Source organism: Pinus tabuliformis, chromosome 3_1 (genome assembly GCF_031772625.1).
Source record: "Pinus tabuliformis cultivar Carrire ecotype Pingquan chromosome 3_1, CPIR1, whole genome shotgun sequence".
NCBI lineage: Eukaryota > Viridiplantae > Streptophyta > Pinopsida > Pinales > Pinaceae > Pinus > Pinus tabuliformis.
The window spans coordinates 194130643-194138429 of NC_142301.1; the positions used below are offsets into that span (position 1 = coordinate 194130643).

Below are 7787 nucleotides of genomic sequence, written 5' to 3' on the forward strand. Positions count from 1 at the left end.
CAAACACCAAGAAGAAATACTGGAAGAATTTTTTTATAATCCTCAGGCAGAGGAAAAGGTTGATTTTTTATGTCAAACTCTCAGCACCTTACAGCAATAAATGATCGTAATAAGGAGGAAAATTACATTGTTTGTGAGGATCATTCAGAAAAGCAATTAGATAACATATCAGGGGAATCTTGTGTGGTTGAGAATCAATTATCTGAAGATGTAGAGTGTTATGGTGATCATAAAATTAACCATGTCTTCTTTGACCTTGTAAGTGAATACATGGCAAAGCTTTGCACACCAGTATTTCATTTTCATTTTCATTATGAAGATCAGGTACATTATAAGTTGATTTGGTCATCTCACTTTCATGGTTATTTTGAGGTCGGATGCAGTGAAGAGACTCAAATATCAGATAAGAAAAATGATTGGCTACATCGGAAATATCACATTGATTGAGCTGAAAGAAGTTTGAAATTAATAGGGTAGGTAGGTAGGACAATGCAAATAAGCTCAAGGTTGACTGAGCATTTTTCAGTAGATGTAGATTTTTTTTTCTCCCACAGTGATCATCAAGTTTAAGCCTGAGGTGAAGGCCCAAGAAGCTGGAAAGGGATGCTTGTCAAGTAAATCTATGTTTTTCACAAAGAAGACAAAGCACTGGACCTGCATGTTCTTAGTGTACCACAGGGGCACACTATCCCAAGTGGAGCCACCTGTTGTCACTCAAGAAAAAAAATATTTTAAATTCTGAACATCAATTTTTTAATTGTAAAGGTTTGGTGTTAGTCCCTTTGCAGGTTCCTATGGATGAAAGTCTTGTTTTTATTCTCTATCAAGATTAGGCTTTTAAGCTTATATTTCTCAAGATATGGACAAAATTGGTATTGCTGGGTCAAATGGCACCCCTTACAGATGACAATTGGTGAATAAAGTTCGAGCATGTCAAAGCAGATGGGTTTTCTTGCTTACATGGATTATGGGTGCTTCGCCAAATTCTGTCACCAATACACGTAAAGATTTTGACAACACTCTGTGTGCCATATGTCTTTGCTCGTGATTATAATGCAAATTGAATGACAACAGTTGAAATTCTGGATGATGATATATACCTTGGAGCAGAGAAGGTTGCAGTTGATTCCTTGAGCTTTTCAGTTCAAGAAGGAGAGTGTTTTAGATTTCTCGGCACAAAAGGTGTTGGAACGAGTACAACACTATCAATTCTATGTGGCGAAGAGCATCCTACAGGAGGGACTATATACATTTTTGGCAAGGATATTCTTGCACATCTGAAGGCAGCACATCAGCATGTAGGTTATTTTCCTCAGTTTGATTCTCTTCTAGAGTTGCTTACTGTTCGAGGACATCTCAAGCTCTATGCACAGATCAAGGGAGTTTCAAAGGAAATATTAGATCAAGTTGTGGAAGGAAAGCTTGCAGAATTTGATTTATGGCCACAAGCAAAAAAACCTTCCTGTTATCTAAGGGGTGGCAATAAACGCAAGTTATCAGTGGCCATAGCAATGATTAGAGATCTTCCTCTAATCATTTTAGATGAACCTTCAACATGTATGGACCCTATTGCAAAGCGATTTATGTGGGATGTCATCTGACATATATCAACTAGACAAGGCGAAGCTACTTTGTTCAGCAGAGGCATCACCAGCGGAACGGATTGAACGAATTGTCACTATTGATGATCTTTGGGTTCATACAGGGGAAGAAAATGAATAGGCTTTTAATTTAAATTCTGATTGCTGAACCTGATCCCGATGACAGTCAAGAAGGCTATGCTGTTGGTAGATTTAAAGCGATTACTGAACCAGATCCTAATGCCAGCCTCTCAGAACAACCAAACACAGTATATGTCCTTTCTAGGCAATCAAGTGATGTGCAGATAGTTGGTTCCAGTTTTTTTGGATCAAATCTTAATTATGGAAATCCTGTTATAGAATTGCAACACGATATTCTTGGTTCTAGACTGCACTTAAAAATTTCAGTTGGCGATACATTATTATTGGTGAAGCACATTGAATAAAGAATGAAATTCATTTCTTGCAAAGACTATGAGAATCTACAGCACCAACTACAGGCTTCTTATAACTGGCACACCTTTTCAAAACAACCTTCACGAACTCTGGTTTCTTCTCAATTTCTTACTTCCAGAAATTTTTAGTTCTGCTGAAACTTTTGATGACTGGTTCCAAATATCAGCTGACAATGACCAACAAGAAGTGGTTCAACAACTTCATAAGGTTTTTTGGCCATTTCTTCTACGAAGACTGAAGTCAGATGTTGAAAAAGGTCTGCTTCCTGAAAAGGAAACCATATTGAAAGTTGGAATGTCACAAATGCAAAAGCAATTTTATAGGCATTGCTTCAAAAAGACTTGGATGTTGTGAATGCTAGAGGAGAGCATAAGCGCCTTTTTAATATAGCCATGCAATTGAGGGAGTGATGCAACCATCCATATCTCTTTCAGGGTGTTGAGCCAGGTCCACCATACAACACTGGAGACCATATAATCACCAATGTGGGAAAAATGATTCTTTTGGATAAGTTGCTTCCAAAATTGAAGGACCGTGCCTCCAGAGTTCTTATTTTTTCACAGATGACAAGACTGTTGGACATTCTGGAGGATTATTGTATGTTTCGTGGATATCAGTATTGTTGAATTGATGAGAATACTTCAGGAGAGGATCGTGATGCTTCCATATATTTTTTTCAATCAAGAAGGGAGTGAAAAGTTTGTTTTCTTGCTTTCAACCAAAGTTGGAGGCCTTGGTATTAACCTTGCCACAAAAGATGTGGTCATTTTGTATGACAGTGACTGGAATCCACAAGTTGATATACAAGCCCAGGATCGTGCACATGCAATTGGATAGAAGAAAGAAGTTCAAGTTTTCCGCTTTTGTACAGAGTACACTATAGAGGAAAAGGTGATTGAAAGGGCTTAAAAAAATAGAAGCATTGAACATTGGATGGTGCAATTGTATAAAGAAATCAGATATCAAACCTCTGGCTGGGCTTACAAACTTGAAGGAGCTGCAAACTTATCGAAATAAAGTCGCAGATCCAAGCATTGTTTATGTAGGTTGTCCGGTGACTATGGCATAAATGAATACAATTTCAGGTCTTGTTGCTTTGACATATCTCAACATAAATTCATGCTATATAACTAATGCTGGAAGCTAAAAGCTGAAGAAATTTTGAATTGAAAGACTCTGAACATGGCTTATAACAGTATTACACATGCTGGCCTAGTACATCTAATGGTCATTATTCATAGCCAGTTTGGTTCATGATGCCTCAGACAGCTTAGAGGAGATGCAGTTAAGCCAGCAGAAAAAATCTCCTTAAGGAAGTCACACAACAAGTAAAGTTATGTTCCAAATTTTGAAATTTTGATGGTTTTCCTTATTGCATTTTTTCTTGAAGAATCATATATCCCCACTTAGTTTTGAAAATATTTGGAGTAGTCAAAAAGAATATTTAAATATAAGGAAGCTCAAGATAGCAAATTCTTGGTATTAAGCTATGTTTTAGTGATTACACAGCAGTTTCGTAGCGCGCTACGAAACTGCTGAAGATGGTGACTAATGCACAGCAGTTTCATAGCGCGCTACGAAAATACTGAAGTTGCATAATTAATTATTAGTCAACCAAATTTTGAAGACTATTCAATCGGCATTAAAAAAATTTTGTCAACACACATGCACATGGGAAAGGCTTACAATACACGAAGGACATGGCACTCCAATGGATTGATTGACTAATTCAAGAAGATCAACATGGCTAATTACTTCCGAATATCTTTGAGGAAACCAAAAGCATGAAAACATGGGTAGTTTCCTGTTTCTCAGCAGAGGTAAAGGGATACGACATTAAGGACCAGTAAGAAGCTTCGAACATCCACCACAGCCAAACTAAAAAAGACCACTTGCCAGAGAATGAATCTTGATTGTAATAAATGCTATGTTCAGCATGATGTAGAATTAGAATCCTAATTGTTTTAGGTTTCTAAAGTTGTCAATTAGTAGTAAGTTGCTTTTAATAGTTAGTTTAATATGTTAATAGGTGTCATGATAAGGAGAATTCGAGTTCCCCTCATGCTTGAGGAGGAATCTCAGTTACGTAGAAGAGATCTATATATAGGAGAGAGGACAATGTAACATGGGTTGGAACTTTATGTAAAAAAGCTCTGATATTTGGCTTATGTAAAGACTCTGTTTTTTAGTAATACAGTACTAGCTTATTTCTTCTCAAGAATCATAGAGAGTTCAATGTATGAGTTTCATTTGTTGTCTTTTCATGTTTTCCACAGTGTTATGAGTATTTGATTACTTAGAAATCACTTGTAGTGTTCTAATTTCCTTCACATACTCGTAAATTGCATTCTTTGTGTTTGGTGTGCGCTACTTATATTGAAACCTGAATGCCTTAACTTTTATGCAAAGCCATCCTACTGTTAATACTAAATCACATATGACTCCATAAGCCCAATGGATACTTGTTAATTTTGTTTCCACCATTTTCATTGTTATTTGTTTCACAAAGAGTTAGCCATCTTGATCATAATCCAAAACCTTTAATCCTTTGAGAGAGCCCTCTCAGGCTAAGGAGGCTAAGCCTTAGCTAAAAGATTGGTTTGAAAGAGTTACTTGAAGTCTTCCTGGTCTGCAGCCTTCCAGGGCCTGATTTTGAGATAACAGATAGAATCGTACTAGTTCGGGAAGCATAAATCAAGACCCTAGATCTAGTTTCTACCATCCAGGTTGCGAGGAATTTTGTTATTCATTATACAGTGGACTATTCATAAACAGATGGCTGTGCCCATACTGTGTCTATATATGTCTTTACTCTTGATGTATTACAAAATCATTCATGTATCAGAACAGTTTAGTTAGTTTTCTCATCAGTATTAATCTGAGTATGGGAATACCTACCTCAGCGATGATACGTTCACATATATATATATATATATATATATATATATATATATATATATATATATATATATATATATATATATATATATATTGCATTGAATGTTTTTACATGTTCCGACTGGGGTGTCCATTGGAAAATCCTTGAAATGATAAAGTACTTCGCTCTTCTTAGATGACAAACTCTATCTTCATCTATTACAGACTTCACACTTTAGGGGAAATATGTTGCACAAAAAATTGTCACCTTGACATTCTGCAATCTGTGTGAGTCCATTACCACTCATACTTTCCTCCTTTGCAAGTCTTAAGCCTCAGTTCTTCATATCAAGCCTTGAAAATAAGAGAAAGTCCTCAAAAGTCTCTAAAACTCTGATTCTGCACTTTCTCTTAGCAGTACCCGTGGTCCCGCACTTGAAGCTCATGTCCCTGTGCACCTGATCTCTCTGTCTCTGTGTTATGGGTGCGGACACCTGTAAAAGTTAAAAAGGCGCAAGTATATTCTTAAAAACTCACTTTGAGTCATTTCTAGAAGCTTCTGGAAGGAATCTTGAGGTGGCACGTTTGCTCCCTTAAGGTTCATGCATCCCATACCTTAAGGAGCTAACCCCTTGATGTGAGGAGCTTATCCCTTTGAAGTAGGACTCTATCCCTTCATAAGTGGACCTGTAACCTCCTTCCTCTGCACTATAAAATGAAGCATTGGGCTGGTTACATGAGAGGTTGAAAGCTGAATATTTTTGAGGTGAAATGCTGCTGGAACTTAGTCTTCTTAGTTGAGATTTTATGAGGAAAGATTACATACCTCTTTGATCTCATTTGGAGAAGTGCAAAGCTTGTCAAAGTAAAGGAGATTCCTGTTTCAGACCCCGGGAAGAGCTTGTTCAACATCAAGGCAGAAAATCTTGTAAGGTTCTTCTATTTCAAAGTTATTACAAATAAGTTTGTTTTTCTCAATAAGCTGTTGTTTTATGGTTTATTTTATGGATTCCTTGATCACCATAATGGACATGATTTATGATATTAGCTATGCAGGTGTTATTTGATGTTTGCTTGTTTGTGATTGTAGGTTCTCAAAAGGAAACTCTTTCAGATGGTTGAAGGATGGCTGCTACAAACTAGCGTTGGACTTAAGGTAGGGTCTAAACACCTCTATAGTTTTTATTTATGAATCGTATATGTTTAGAGAAAGATAGATTTTTTTGTCTGCTTGTTGCTAGATATCTTTTGATACTAGGGAGATCGGCCTTGTCCGCAAGATCGATTTATCCGGCCAATAGTGACAGAACATTTGAACGCATTTAATACTGTGGTAAGTCAGTTATTATCTATTGATATTAAAATTTCAGATGAAGATAAGTGCATTAGTTTGTTGTGTTCTCTACCAGATTCATGGGATAGTCTGGTTATTCCAATAGGTAGCAATGCAACTGCCTTGTAATTTGATGAAATAGTTTCATCCTTGCTGACAGAGGAGATGAGATGGAAAAATATGGAGAGCCAGAATGGTGATGCCTTGTCTGTACGAGGACAGTCCCAAAACAGGAAAAAAAATAAGTCATCGAGTGGGAGATCTAAATCTAGAGGGAGATCTAAATCTTGAGGAAAACCTGTAAAGGTGGTGTGTTGGAAATGCCGAAAGGAAGGGCACTACAAAAGGGATTGTAAATCTAAAGCTCCTGACAAAGCAAAGGGATCTGATGATGCTCCTTTTGCAGAGGTGAAAACCACCTCAGATGAAGGTGGGGATGTGTACTTGGCTTCTTCAAGTACACATGTAGATCATGAGGCATGGTTGATTGACTCAGGTGCATCATTTCACATCACTCCCCATAGAGAGTGGTTCTGCGAGTATGAGAAATATGATGGTGGTGATGTCTTCTTGGGGGATGACATGAAGGCTAGAATCATTGGTTGTGGAAAATTAGAGTTGAAGTTGTAAGGTGGAAGGGTTAGAACACTTCCAGGTGTTCTGCATATTCCGGCATTGGCCAGTAATTTGGTTTCCGTAAGCAAGTTGGATGATGCAAGTGTAAAAATAGTGTTCGAGAAGGATACCTGCAAAATGGTTCGGGGAGCACTGGTACTGATGCAGGGAGTTCGGATTGGAACTCTGTACAAGCTGCAAGGTAGAACTATTATTGATGGGTGCAATAGTTTTGTGGTTCCTGGAAGTGGAGTAGAAAATATAGTGGTCTCTAGAGAGAAGAACATGTTGTGGCATCAAAGGCTTGGACATATTGGAGAGAAGGGCCTTCGAATACTTCATGGTAAAGGTATGGTAGAAAGTATGAGTAATAGCTCTCTGGATTTTGATTTCTATGAAAATTGTGTATATGGGAAGGAGAATCGGGTGAGTTTCCCCTCTAGTGGTAAGAGGGAAAAACAGATATTAGATCTTGTGCACAGTGATGTGTTTAGACCTATGAAGTTTCCATCACTGGGTAAGTTTGTGCTCTATGTATCATTTATAGATAACTTATCAAGGAATACATAGATATATTTCCTTAAGAATAAATCTAAATTCTTTGACAGGTTTAAAGAATTTAAGGCTCTGGTGGAAAACTAGACAGAGAAGAAGATAAAGGTGCTGAAGACAGATAATGATGGAGAGTTTTGCAGTAAGGAATTTGAAGAATTCTGTAAGAAGTGTGGTATTGCATGGCAAAAGACTACTCCATATACACCTCAGCAAAATGGAGTTGTAGAAAGAATGAACAAGATGTTGATGGAAAGGGCAAGAAGCATGCTCAGTGGTGCCGGGTTAGGACATGAATTCTGGGAAGAGGCGGTGGAGACAGCATGTTACCTAGTCAATAGATCACATTCATCAGTGTTGGAGGATAAGACTCC

General features: G+C 37.5%; 1 pseudogene; it reads left to right on the plus strand.

Annotated features, from left to right (window-relative positions):
• Positions 1-1064: 1064 nt before the first annotated feature.
• LOC149186465 (ABC transporter A family member 1 pseudogene) lies at positions 1065-1601 on the plus strand (annotated as a pseudogene).
• Positions 1602-7787: the final 6186 nt, after the last annotated feature.